General features: G+C 44.5%; 1 pseudogene; it reads left to right on the forward strand.

The window, feature by feature from the left end:
* Window positions 1–8,975: 8,975 nt before the first annotated feature.
* Window positions 8,976–10,235, forward strand: LOC115416614 (inward rectifier potassium channel 2-like; annotated as a pseudogene).
* The last annotated feature ends 4,001 nt before the right edge of the window (window positions 10,236–14,236 follow it).

Raw genomic sequence — 14,236 nt, forward strand, 5'->3', positions numbered from 1 at the left:
GTGGGTTTTGGTGGTATTGGGTAGATTATGGTGGTTTTTGATAGATTCTGGTGGTTTTTGGTTGTATTGGGTAGATTCTGGTGGTTTTGATGGTATTGGATAGATTCTGGTGGTTTTTGGTGGTATTGGGTAGATTCTGGTGGTTTTTGGTAGATTCTGGTGGTTTTTGGTGGTTGGGTAGATTCTGGTGGTTTTTGGTGGTATTGGGTAGATTCTGGTTGGTTTTGGTGGTATTGGGTAGATTCTGGTGGTTTTTGATGGTATTGGGTAGATTCTGGTGGTTTTTGGTAGATTCGGGGTTTTGGTGGTATTGGGTAGATTCTGGTGGGTTTTGGTGGTATTGGGTAGATTCTGGGGTTTTGGTGGTATTGGGTAGATTCTGGTGTTTTTGGTAGATTCTGGTGGTTTTTGGTGGTATTGGGTAGATTCTGGTGGTTTTTGGTAGATTCTGGTGGTTTTTGGTGGTATTGGGTAGATCTGGTGGGTTTTGGTGGTATGGGTAGATTCTGGTGGTTTTTGTGGTATTGGGTAGATTCTGGTGGTTTTGGTGGTATTGGGTAGATTCTGGTGGGTTTTGGTGGTATTGGGTATTCTGGTGGGTTTTGTGGTATTGGGTAGATTTGGTGGGTTTGGTAGATTCTGGTGGGTTTTTGGTGGTATTGGGTAGATTCTGGTGGTTTTGGTAGATTCTGGTGGTTGTTGGTGGTATTGGGTAGATTCTGGGGGTTTGGTGGTATTGGTAGATTCGGTGGTTTTTGGTGGTATTGGGTAGATTCTGGTGGTTTTGGTAGATTCTGGTGGTTTTTGGTGGTATTGGGTAGATTTGGTGGTTTTTGGTGGTATTGGGTAGATTCTGGTGGTTTTGGTGGTTTGGGTAGATTCTGGTGGTTTTGGTGGTATTGGGTAGATTCTGGTGGGTTTTTGGTGGTATTGGGTAGATTCTGGTGGTTTTTGGTGGTATTGGGTAGATTCTGGTGGTTTTGGTGGTTGGGTAGATTCTGGTGGTTTTGGTGGTATTGGGTAGATTCTGGTGGTTTTTGATGGTATTGGTAGATTTGGGTAGATTCTGGGGTTTTTGGTGGTATGGGTAGTTCTGGTGGTTTTGGTGGTATTGGGTAGATTCTGGTGGTTTTTGATGGTATTGGGTAGATTCTGGTGTTTTTGGTAGATTCTGGTGGGTTTTGGTGGTATTGGGTAGATTTGGTGGTTTGGTAGTTTGGTGGTTGGTGGTTTTTTGGTATTTTTTTTGGTGTGTGTAGATTTTGGTGGTTTAGATTTGGTGTGTGTTTGGTATTGGGTAGATTCTGGTGGGTTTGGTGGTATTGGGTAGATTCTGGTGGTTTTTGATGGTATTGGGTAGATTCTGGTGGTTTTTGGTGGTATTGGGTAGATTCTGGTGGGTTTTGGTGGTATTGGGTAGATTCTGGTGGTTTTTGGTGGTATTGGGTAGATTCTGGTGGTTTTTGGTAGATTCTGGTGGTTTTTGGTGGTATTGGGTAGATTCTGGTGGTTTTTGGTAGATTCTGGTGGTTTTTGGTGGTATTGGGTAGATTCTGGTGGGTTTTGGTGGTATTGGGTAGATTCTGGTGGTTTTTGGTGGTATTGGGTAGATTCTGGTGGTTTTGGTAGATTCTGGTGGTTTTTGGTGGTATTGGGTAGATTCTGGTGGGTTTTGGTGGTATTGGGTAGATTCTGGTGGGTTTTGGTGGTATTGGGTAGATTCTGGTGGGTTTTGGTGGTATTGGGTAGATTCTGGTGGGTTTGTGGTATTGGGTAGATTCTGGTGGTTTTTGATGGTATTGGGTAGATTCTGGTGGTTTGGTGGTATTGGATAGATTCTGGTGGTTTTGGTGGTTATTTCCCTGTTTGTCCCAGGTTTGACTCACCCTAACCTAGCCCCCTAACCCCTACCCCTTAACCCTAAGTCACTAACCCTAACTCTAACCCACTATCCCTAACCCACTATCCCTAACCACTAACTATAACCCCCTAATCCAGTAACTCTAACCCACTATCCCTAACCCACTAACCCACTAACCCTAACCCACTAACCTAACCCACTAATCCAGTAACTCTAACCCACTAACCCTAGCCCCCTAACCCACACTAACCCTAACCCCTAAACTCCTAACCCTAACCCACTAACCCAGATCCCTAACCCTAACCCCAACCCACTAACACTAACCCAAACCCAGTAACCCTAACCCATGTGGTCTCCACCAGGTGCTCCTAAAGGCCTCCTTCAGTGCTCTATAAACTCATATCAACCGGTAGAACCGGTGTGGGTCGTCGGTGGTTTGGTTTGGACCGTTACCAGGACATCCGGCTCTAATGGGAGCGTTAGGTCTATCCTCTGAGGACCAGCGTTACCGCGGCACACACGCTCCCACAGGGTTTTCTCACAGTCAACAAGCTGAGTTCACCTGTTTAAAACCAGCACAACAAACCACTACAGTGACCCGGGTCCAGGCTCAACCTGGGCTGGAACCAGGGTCGGTTCCACATTCAGTCCGATCTGATGTGGGACGGGCCGGACCGGTCCAGTACCAGCAGAAGAACCTGTAAAGGATGACCACATGTCCGGTGTTTGAGTCCAAGTAAACACATGAACTGGAGAAAATCCAATGGACACGTTTAAAAAAACTATCATTGCACCAAACGACGGAAAATGCACGAAAGCCGACATTTAGTAAAAAAAAACCCATCATTTCACCAAACGATGGAAAACGCACGAAAAGCCGACATTTAGTAAAAAAAAAACATCATTTCACCAAACGACAGAAAACGCACGGAAAGCCGATATTAGTAAAAAAATCCCATCATTCACCAAAACAACGGAAAACGCACGAAAAGCCGACATTTATAAAAAAACCCATCATTTCACCAAACGATGGAAAACGCACGAAAAGCCGACATTTAGTAAAAAAAAACATCATTTCACCAAACGACGGAAAAATGCACGGAAAGCCGACATTTAGTAAAAAAAAAAAAAAAAAAAACATCATTTCACCCAAACGACAGGAAAACGCACAAAAAGCCAACATTTAGTAAAAAAAACTATCATTTCACCAAACGATGGAAAACACGAAAAAGCTGACATTCAGCAAAAAACGATTTCACCAAACGATGGGGAAAACGCATGAAAAACCGACATTTAGTTAAAAAAAATCATTTCACCAAACAACGGAACACGCATGAAAAGCCGACATTTATTAAAAAACGCATCATTTCACCAAACAACAGAAAACGCACAAAAAGGCGACATTTAGTAAAAAACCCTATAATTTCACTAAACAACAGAAAACGCACGAAAAGCCGACATTCTGTAAAAAAAAAGAACATCATTTCACCAAACAACAGAAAACGCACGAAAAGCCGACATTTATTAAAAAACCCATCATTCACCAAACGATGGAAAACGCACGAAAAGCCGACATTTAGTAAAAAAAAAAAAAAAAAAAACTCATTTCACCAAACGACGGAAAATGCACGGAAAGCCGACATTTAGTAAAAAAAACTATCATTTCACCAAACGATGGAAAACACACGAAAAGCCGACATTCAGCAAAAAACGATTTCACCAAACGATGGAAAACGCATGAAAAACCGACATTTAGTAAAAAAAACATCATTTCACCAAACGACGGAAAACGCACGAAAAGCCGACATTTATTAAAAAACCCATCATTTCACCAAACGATGGAAAACGCACGAAAAGCCGACATTTAGTAAAAAAAAAAACATTTCACCAAACGATGGAAAATGCACGGAAAGCCGACATTTAGTAAAAAAAAAAAACATCATTTCACCAAACGACGGAAAACGCATGAAAAACCGACATTTAGTTAAAAAAAATCATTTCACCAAACAACGGAACACGCATGAAAAGCCGACATTTATTAAAAAACGCATCATTTCACCAAACAACAGAAAACGCACAAAAAGGCGACATTTAGTAAAAAACCCTATAATTTCACCAAACAGAAAACGCACAAAAAGCCGACATTTTGTAAAAAAAAACATCATTTCACCAAACAATGGAAAACGCACGAAAAGCCGACATTTATTTAAAAAAACATCATTTCACCAAACAATGGAAAACGCACGAAAAGCCGACATTTATTTAAAAAAACATCATTTCATCAAACGATGGAAAACGCACGAAAAGCTGAAATTTAGTAGAGAGACAAAAGTCAAAGTGGAACAGTTTAGGTCTGGACTCCTCATTTCTACATATTTATAATGTTATATATTCACAGTTACTAACAGGAACAATAATAGTGTTTTCATGTTTCATTTCTGTAGTAGTATTGTTATTATTATTATTATTTAATGGTTATTATGTTATTGAACTAGATCACATTGGTCTGGATGTGGAATCTGAACTAAAACCAGTTCCACATCCTTGACCCTTTGTGGGCCGGTTTCAGGGTGGATCAGACCCTTTGGTGGGCCGGTTTCAGGGTGGATCAGACCTTTGGTGGGCCGGTTTTCGTGCCACATGTTTGACCCCATCAGCTGTCATCATCATGTCCAGTGGTGCACAGGTCGACCTGTGGTTAAACGGAGTCTCTGAAGGCGACCCGAAGTGCCCATGTGTCTGATGACGAGGTTCCATCAGATGCACTTTGGAGTTTCTTCTGGGAGACTAACTCCATTGGAGTCTTTTCAGTGTCACTTTTAACTCTGTAAAAGCCAATCCTGGGATTCTCTCAAAGCAGCGCAGGCCTCAGTCCTCTTCGTCCAGCCAAGAAAAACAAATGGACTTTGTAGAAATGACAACAACGGGGCGGGGCCCAAGTGCAGTTCCAGGGTGGCCTCTGAGCATGTGCAGAAATGTTGGAGCGGGTTAAACCACACTGCTGAGCTTGGTCATAGCTGGATGAAATATTGTTAGCACCAGGATGCAGAGGTTTTGGTGCCTCTGGGTAGAAGGTCTGTGCTGGTTTTTCTCAAGCTGAACTCGGCAGGTCCACCATGGACGGACTGGACTCATTTTACCCTGAACATCAACCAGGATGAGTTCAACCAAAGGCTGATTCTGAACTGCTAACACTGCTAACACCGCTAACACTGCTAACACCACTAACACTGCTAACACCGCTAACACTGCTAACACCACTAACACTGCTAACACCGCTAACACTGCTAACACCACTAACACTGCTAACGCCGCTAACACTGTAACACCACTAACACTGCTAACACCACTAACGCCGCTAACAGCTAACACCGCTAACACCACTAACACTGCTAACACTACTAACACTGCTAACACCACTAACGCCGCTAACACTGTTAACACCACTAACACTGCTAACACCACTAACACCGCTAACACTGCTAATACCGCTAACACCACTAACGCTGCTAATACCGCTAACACTGCTAACACCGCTAACACCACTAACGCGCTAACACTGTTAACACCACTAACACTGCTAATACCGCTAACACCGCTAACACCACTAACACTGCTAACACCACTAACACTGCTAACACCACTAACGCCGCTAACACTGCTAACACCACTAACACTGCTAACACCACTAACGCCGCTAACACTGTTAACACTGCTAACACCGCTAACACTGCTAATACCGCTAACACCACTAACGCTGCTAATACCGCTAACGCTGCTAATACCGCTAACACTGCTAATACCGCTAACACCACTAACGCCGCTAACACCGTTAACACCACTAACACTGCTAACACCGCTAACACCACTAACGCCACTAACATGCTAACACCACTAACTCTGCTAACACCACTAACTCTGCTAACACCACTAACACTGCTAACACCACTAACGCCGCTAACACTGCTAACACCACTAACACTGCTAATACCGCTAACACTGCTAATACCGCTAACACCACTAACGCCACTAACACTGCTAACACCACTAACTGCTAACACCACTAACACTGCTAACACCACTAACACCGCTAACACTGCTAATACCGCTAACACCACTAACGCTGCTAATACCGCTAACACTGCAAATACCGCTAACACCACTAACGCCGCTAACACTGTTAACACCACTAACACTGCTAATACCGCTAACACTGCTAATACCGCTAACACCACTAACGCCGCTAACACTGCTAACACCACTAACACTGCTAACACCACTAACGCCGCTAACACTGCTAACACCACTAACACTGCTAACACCACTAACACCGCTAACACTGCTAATACCGCTAACACCACTAACGCTGCTAATACCGCTAACGCTGCTAATACCGCTAACACTGCTAATACCGCTAACACCACTAACGCCGCTAACACTGTTAACACACTAACACTGCTAACACTGCTAATACCGCTAACACTGCTAACACTGCTAACACCACTAACACTGCTAACACCACTAACACTGCTAACACCACTAACTCTGCTAACACCACTAACACTGCTAACACCACTAACGCCACTAACACTGTTAACACCGCTAACACTGCTAACAACACTGCTAACACCACTAACACCACTAACACTGCTAACACCACTAACACCGCTAACACCACTAACGCCGCTAACACTGCTAACACCACTAACACCGCTAACACCACTAACGCCGCTAACACTGTTAACACCGCTAACACTGCTAACACCGCTAACACCACTAACACTGCTAATACCGCTAACACCACTAACGCTGCTAATACCGCTAACACTGCAAATACCGCTAACACCACTAACGCCGCTAACACTGTTAACACCACTAACACTGCTAATACCGCTAACACCGCTAACACCACTAACACTGCTAACACCACTAACGCCGCTAACACTGCTAACACCACTAACACTGCTAACACCACTAACGCCGCTAACACTGCTAACACCACTAACACTGCTAAACCACTAACACCGCTAACACTGCTAATAGCTAACACACTAACGCTGCTAATACTGCTAACGCTGCTAATACGCTAACACTGCTAACAACACCGCTAACACCACTAACGCCGCTAACACTGTTAACACCACTAACACTGCTAACACTGCTAATACCGCTAACACTGCTAATACCGCTAACACCACTAACGCCACTAACACTGCTAACACCACTAACTCTGCTAACACCACTAACTCTGCTAACACCACTAACACTGCTAACACACTAACACTGCTAACACCACTAACGCCGCTAACACTGTTAACACCACTACTGTTAACACCACTAACACTGCTAAACCGCTAACACTGCTAATACCACTAACACCACTAACGCTGCTAATACCGCTAACACTGCTAATACCGCTAACACTGCTAATGCCGCTAACACTGTTAACACCACTAACACTGCTAACACTGCTAATACCGCTAACACCACTAACACTGCTAAACCACTAACACTGCTAACACCACTAACGCCGCTAACACCGCTAACACCACTAACACTGCTAACACCACTAACGCCGCTAACACTGTTAACACCACTAACACTGTTAACACCACTAACACTGTTAACACCACTAACACTGCTAATACCGCTAACACTGCTAATACGCTAACACCACTAACGCCGCTAACACGTTAACACCACTAACTGCTAATACCGCTAACACCACTAACGCCACTAACACTGCTAACACCACTAACTCTGCTAACACCACTAACACACTAATACTGCTAACATTGGGGATCAGCTCATACCAAGGTAAAGTGAAGACACTTACTTATAATCGTACAAAACACACTAATACATATAAATAAAAGTCTGAGGGTCAGGAGACAAACCAAGATGAACAGAAGTGTTTGATGCTGAAAATGTGATCAGTGAAAGCACCATCCAATCCCAGGTTCTTTGGCTTGAGGCCTTTTGAAAGGAACAGGTTGTAATGGGATTGTTTGTCGTTGTGTTTCCTCCTCGTCATCCTGAAACCGTTGTAGTTTTACATCAGGGTTCATTATTTTCCACATTAACTGTTGTCTGTAAAACTTGTGAAAATTATGAAAATGTGGTTTGTTTGTGTCAACACGTCCTCAAATGTAGTTTAGTTCAAAACCCTGAAAATAAAATAATTATATTAATTATCTTCTTCATTAAACTTGACTCAAACCCACTGACTGAAAATGGATGCAGATTAATTCAAAGACTAATCTGACAAACAACTAATTAAATACCTGGAAGTATTCATGAACCACTTCTGGTTCAGCCTTGGTTTGTTAAAGGTTTTGTCCCCAGTTTTCCTCAGATCTGTCCATCCTCAGTCCTCTCCTCAGTCTCATTGGTCCGTTCGTTTGTCTGTCATTCCTCAGCTGAATCTTCTCATGCTGAACAGTTTCTTAGTTCCATCCACCAAACAAACCATGTGTTTACAGACAGAACCAGAGGGAACTGGGCATCTGAGGAATGTTGTTGCGATGTGCATTGTGGGAAGCGGAGCTCCAGTCCTTTCTGCGTCGTGTTGTTGCATCCATATGGTTGCACTGCCGTGGACAGGCGGCTGCGCGAAACTCCGCTTCCCACAATGCACATCGCAACAACATTCGGAAGATGCCATTTGTTTGTAAACACATGGTTTGTTTGTGGTGGATGGAACTAAGAAACTGTTCAGCATGACGAAGACATTCAGCTGAGGAATGACAGACAGACCAACAGACCAATGAGACTGAGGAGATGACTGAGGATGGACAGATCTGAGGAAACACTGGTGACAGAAGTCTCCTGCAGCTTTAAGTGACGGATGTGGTTCTGGTTCTGGAGGCTCGGTTGACTGGAACCCTCTCCTCTGTTTCCTCAGCAGATGACCTGGATGAGGTGAAGGCAGAGGAGTGACCTCATCGTCCCTCGGTTAAGTCCAGTTCCCGGTGTCCAGGCCTCAGAGGCGTCAGCACCGTTTCTTCTTTCAGTCAGTCCCTGAGAATTGCTTCAAACTGCTTCTCCAACGCGTCTTCCAGAAATTCAGACTGTTTTACAAAGCAGAAGCAGCACAGCCATCCAAGACAGGGTGATGGGAAGTGTGCGAGCCAGTAGCTACAGCATTGTGTCATCAGAGGAGGACGGCATGAAGCTCAACACCATGGCGGTACCCAACGGCTACGGCAAAACCAAGGTGCACACAGGCACTGGCCTCAGAGCAGGTTTGTCAAGAAGGACGGCACTGCAACGTGCAGTTGTCAACGTGAGCGAGAAGGGCCAGCGCTACCTGGCCGACATCTTCACCACCTGCGTGGACATCCGCTGGAGGGGATGTTCGTCATTCTGCTTGGCCTTCCTGCTATCATGGTTGTTTTTCGGCTGCGTCTTCTGGCTCGTGGCTATCTTCCACGGGGACTTGGAAACCAATGCAACGCAGAAGTGCGTCTCAATGTAAGCACTTTCACCGCCGCCTTTCTGTTCTCCATCGAAACTCAAACCACCATCGGTACGGCTACGATAGTGACAGACGAGTGCCCGTCGCTGTCTTCATGGTGGTTTTCAAAGCATCGTGGGCTGCATCATAGACGCTTTCATCATCGGCGCCGTCATGGCAAAAATGGCCAAGCCCAAGAAGCGGAATGAGACCCTGGTTTCAGTCATAACGCTACGGTGGCCATGAGGGACAGCAAGCTCTGCCTCATGTGGCGCGTAGGGAACTTACGAAAAAGCCACCTGGTGGAGGCTCATGTTCGGGCTCAGCTGCTAAAATCCCGAACAACGGCTGAGGGGGAGTACATCCCCCTGGACCAGATGGACATTGATGTCGGCTTTGACAGCGGAGTTGACCGCATCTTCCTGGGTCTCCGATCACCATCGTCCACGGATCGACGAGGACAGCCCTTCTACGATATGAGCAAACAGGACCTGGAAACTCAGAGTTCGAGATCGTGGTCATCCTGGAGGGGATGGTGGAGGCCACGGCCATGACCACGCAGTGCCGGAGCTCTACGTTGCGGCGAGATCCTGTGGGGCCACCGGTTCGAGCGGTGCTCTTCGGGAGAAGAATTACTACAAGGTGGACTATTCCCACTTCCACAAGACGTATGAGGGTACCGAGCATGCCGCTGTGCAGCGCCCGGGATCTCGCCGAGAAAAAATACATACTGTCTAACTCGAACTCATTCTGTTACGAGAACGAGATGGTGCTGGAGAACAAAGAGGACATGGACGAGGGGAATGGGGGCAGCGTGGGGCCTGATGGAACCCAGACAGACAACATTTCAGAGAGCGAACACCACCAGGCCACGGTGCCGCTGGAACCCCGGCTCTAAGACGAGAATATGAAATATGACTGTTCAGACCAGACGGGACATTTGAAACAAAGTCACTTGTCTGCTCTGAAAGGCCCGACCAGCCCAGCTGGGCCTCGGGTAGAGGACACGCCAAACGGTACTGCGAACTGGGCTGCGGCATGGGCCAGGACTTATATGTAGTGTGTGTTGAACTAAAACACCATACGATCTGACAAAACACAGCACCGGGAAGGAACAGGTGCATTTAGCAGGAGGAGTCCCCATGAATGTGTCTGTGAGGACGGACACCAACCAGGGCTGGACCACCGCAAAAACCACCGCAGGCATGTCTCTGTGGCCAGTCCAGCAGGACCTGGACACTGGGACCGGTTAGAACCAGCACAGGGTTAGATCGGCCTAAAGGTAGATTTTAACACATTTTACAACCTGTTTAAAGTTAAAGACAAAAGTGAAGCAGGAACAGGATCAAGAGGGACGGAATTAATATGTGGTCCTAAATCCTGACCCAGACCACTGTCATATGTGGTCCTAAATCTGACCCAGACCACTTTCATATGTGGTCCTAAATCTGACCCTGACCTGGTCTCAGTGGGAGGGGGTTGGACCCCAGTGAAAGTGCTACTAAAGGGTTCAAAGGTCTGAACACTGAAGAAGATTCAAGGTTTTGTTGTGGAGCTGGTCTGAGTGGGTAAAGGGTCCCATGTGTGGGTCCTGGTCCCGGTCCCGGTCTGGCTGATGGAAACATGCCTGCTCATGGAACTGACAAACCCAACCTGAATGTTCTTCAACCTGCTGCTACGATGGGTTGCATCTGACATGGATTTCTTTTGGATACTGTTTGGGTTTTTTTTATTTTATTTTAGTTTTGTGTTTTTTTTTTACTACCAAATGCCAAAGAGTTATAGTAGTATATTATGATCAGAATTATGTCTCAGGAATATGATCACCATTATTCTCAGAATATGATCAGAATATTACCTCATTAGTTATTCTCTATCACTTATGTGACCTTCTTGAAAGAACCTGATATTAGCTTTGGTAACTGAGCAGAAGTCCAGTGTGTTTGTACAGTTTCATCATGTTTGTCATTTGTTTTCCTTGAGCCACTTCACATTAACCCATAAAGACTTAACAAAACCCATAAAGACCCCCAAAAAAACAACACCCATGAAGACGCCACCAAAAAACCGTAAGACCAGAAAAAAAACAAAACCATAAAGACCCCCAAAAAAAAACATACAAGGCACCCAAAAAAAGAAACCCATCATAGGACCCCCCCCCCAAAAAAACTCATAAAGACCAAAAAACAACCCATAAAGACCCCCCCCCCAAAAAAAAAACATGGACCCCAAAAAATCCAACCCATAAAGACCCAAAAACGAACCCATAAAGACTCCCCCCCCCCCAAAAAAAAAACAAAGACCCAAAAAAAACAACCCATAAAGACCCAAAAAAAAAACATAGACCCAGAAAAAGACAACCCATAAAGACCCAAAAAAACCCACAAAGACCCAAAAAAACAACCCATAAAGACCCCCAAAAAACATAAAGAACCCCCCAAAATAAACAGAAAGACCCAAAAAAAGAAAAAACACAACCCATAAAGACCCCCCCCCAAAAAATAGAATAGAATAGAATAGAATGCCTTTATTGTCATTATACATATGTACAACGAAATTGTAAGTGACAACTCTCTGGTGATGCGTAGGTGCAAAAGTTTAAAGAAGAAAGGAAGTGTAAATATATATACAGTATAAAACAGACATGTCACCAACCGAGAAAAACAAAACAAAAAGGAAACAGTAGAGCTAAGTATATATTGCACTTTGACCCAGGCTGAACACTATGGCTTATGTTAAGTAAACACAACCCATAAAGACCCCCCAAAAATACAAAGACCCAAAATACAAAAAAAAACTAAAGACCCCCCCCAAAAAAGAAAAAAAACACAACCCATAAAGACCCCCCCCCCCCAAAAAAAAAAAAAAAAAACCATAAAGACCCCAAAAAAACCAGGGTTAAAGGTGGACATTTGGGTCCGTAAGGGTTAAAGGTGGACGTTTGGGTCCGTAAGGGTTAAAGGTGGACGTTTGGGTCTTTAAGGGTTAAAGGTCCATAAGGGTTAAAGGTGGACGTTTGGGTCCATAAGGGTTAAAGGTGGACGTTTGGGTCTTTAAGGGTTAAAGGTCCATAAGGGTTAAAGGTGGACGTTTGGGTCCGTAAGGGTTAAAGGTGGACGTTTGGGTCTTTAAGGGTTAAGGTCCATAAGGGTTAAAGGTGGACGTTTGGGTCCGTAAGGGTTAAAGGTGGACGTTTGGGTCTTTAAGGGTTAAAGGTCCATAAGGGTTAAAGGTGGACGTTGGGTCGTAAGGGTTAAAGGTGGACGTTTGGGTCTTTAAGGGTTAAAGGCCATAAGGGTTAAAGGTGGACGTTTGGGTCCGTAAGGGTTAAAGGTGGACGTTTGGGTCTTTAAGGGTTAAAGGTCCATAAGGGTTAAAGGTGGACGTTTGGGTCTTTAAGGGTTAAAGGTGGACGTTTGGGTCTTTAAGGGTTAAAGGTCCATAAGGGTTAAAGGTGGACGTTTGGGTCTTTAAGGGTTAATAGAATAGAATAATAGAATAGCCTTTATTGTCATTGTGCAAAAAAGCAAACAATGAAATTGGAGTGGTACTTCCCACCCACAGTGCAAAAATGAAGTGTAAACATATAAGAATTTGAAAGGCATAAAAGACAATAAATACAGTTAAAGAGAATAAGAAGAATATAATATATAAAAACTACTATTTCCATTGCACAATTAAAAAACTACTATTGTTATTGCACATGCCCAGGAGGAGGGGAGGTTCTGCATTTAGGAGCCGGACAGCCCATGGATAAAAGGTGTTCTTCAGTCTGTTTGTCCGGCTCCCTAGGATCTGTATCTCCTTCCAGAGGGCAGGAGATTGAAATGTCTGTTCCCTGGGTGTGACAGATCCCTCACAATCCTCCTTGCTCTGTTTAGCCCTCTAATCGTTCCAATGTCTTCCAAGGAAGGCAGGGGGCCACCAATGATTTTCTCGGCTGTCTTTATGACCCCCCTGCAGGGCTTTTCTGTCCCTGGCTGTGCAGCTGGCGTACCACACGTAATGCAGTACGCCACAACACTCTCTATCGTGGTGCGATAGAAAGTCTGTTAAAGGTGGACGTTTGGGTCCATAAGGGTTTAAGGTGGACGTTTGGGTCTGTAAGGGTTTTCCAGGGTTCCAGAGGCTGGTTCTGGTTCTAATGGGGGCCGGTCCAGGGTTCTCCACTGGACTTTGGGTCGTCCTTCTGCCCAGGTCCAAAACCGACGCCCACTGGAACCCTGGCACATGAAGGAGAACAGGCCACGCCCCCTCCAGGCCACGCCCATCACCTCCACCTGAAACCCCTCCCTCACATCTGTCCATCAGTCTTCAAATAGACTGAACCACCCATGGACACAGTTTGGTATTATTATTATTATTATTATTATTGTTGTTATTATTATTGTTTTATTATTATTATTGTTGTTGTAGTTGTACATGAATGTACTGTTGTTTTCCAATAAAAGGTCAGTGGACAACAGTGGATCTGGACTTTTGTCCACGGACATCAGGTGGACTTTGACCAGGTCAGGGACACACTGTCCCATTGGACATCAGCTGATCTAATCTAATCTCAGATAATTCTGCCTGTTCCAGTTCTGGAATCACATACAGACAGCTGTAAATAGAATCTATACATCATCAAAAAAAACACAATTAGAGCAACAATTTGTACAATATGGACTAGACACACACACAAACCCAGACCTGTGGTAGAGGACCAGTCTGAAGGAGACACCACCCAGGTGAGAGGAGACCGCCCAGGTGGACCAGAAGAAGATTTACATTTTTTATATATAGAATAAATAAAACAGCTTGTCTTTAATTCTATGATAAAGTGAAATGATCCAGTCTATGAATGACTAATATTGTATGTAATGAGCATATAATTCTAGAATATAATAGTAATTCTATTATGACTATATAGGGTTAGG

Source organism: Sphaeramia orbicularis, unplaced genomic scaffold, assembly GCF_902148855.1.
Source record: "Sphaeramia orbicularis unplaced genomic scaffold, fSphaOr1.1, whole genome shotgun sequence".
Taxonomy (NCBI): Eukaryota; Metazoa; Chordata; class Actinopteri; order Kurtiformes; family Apogonidae; genus Sphaeramia; species Sphaeramia orbicularis.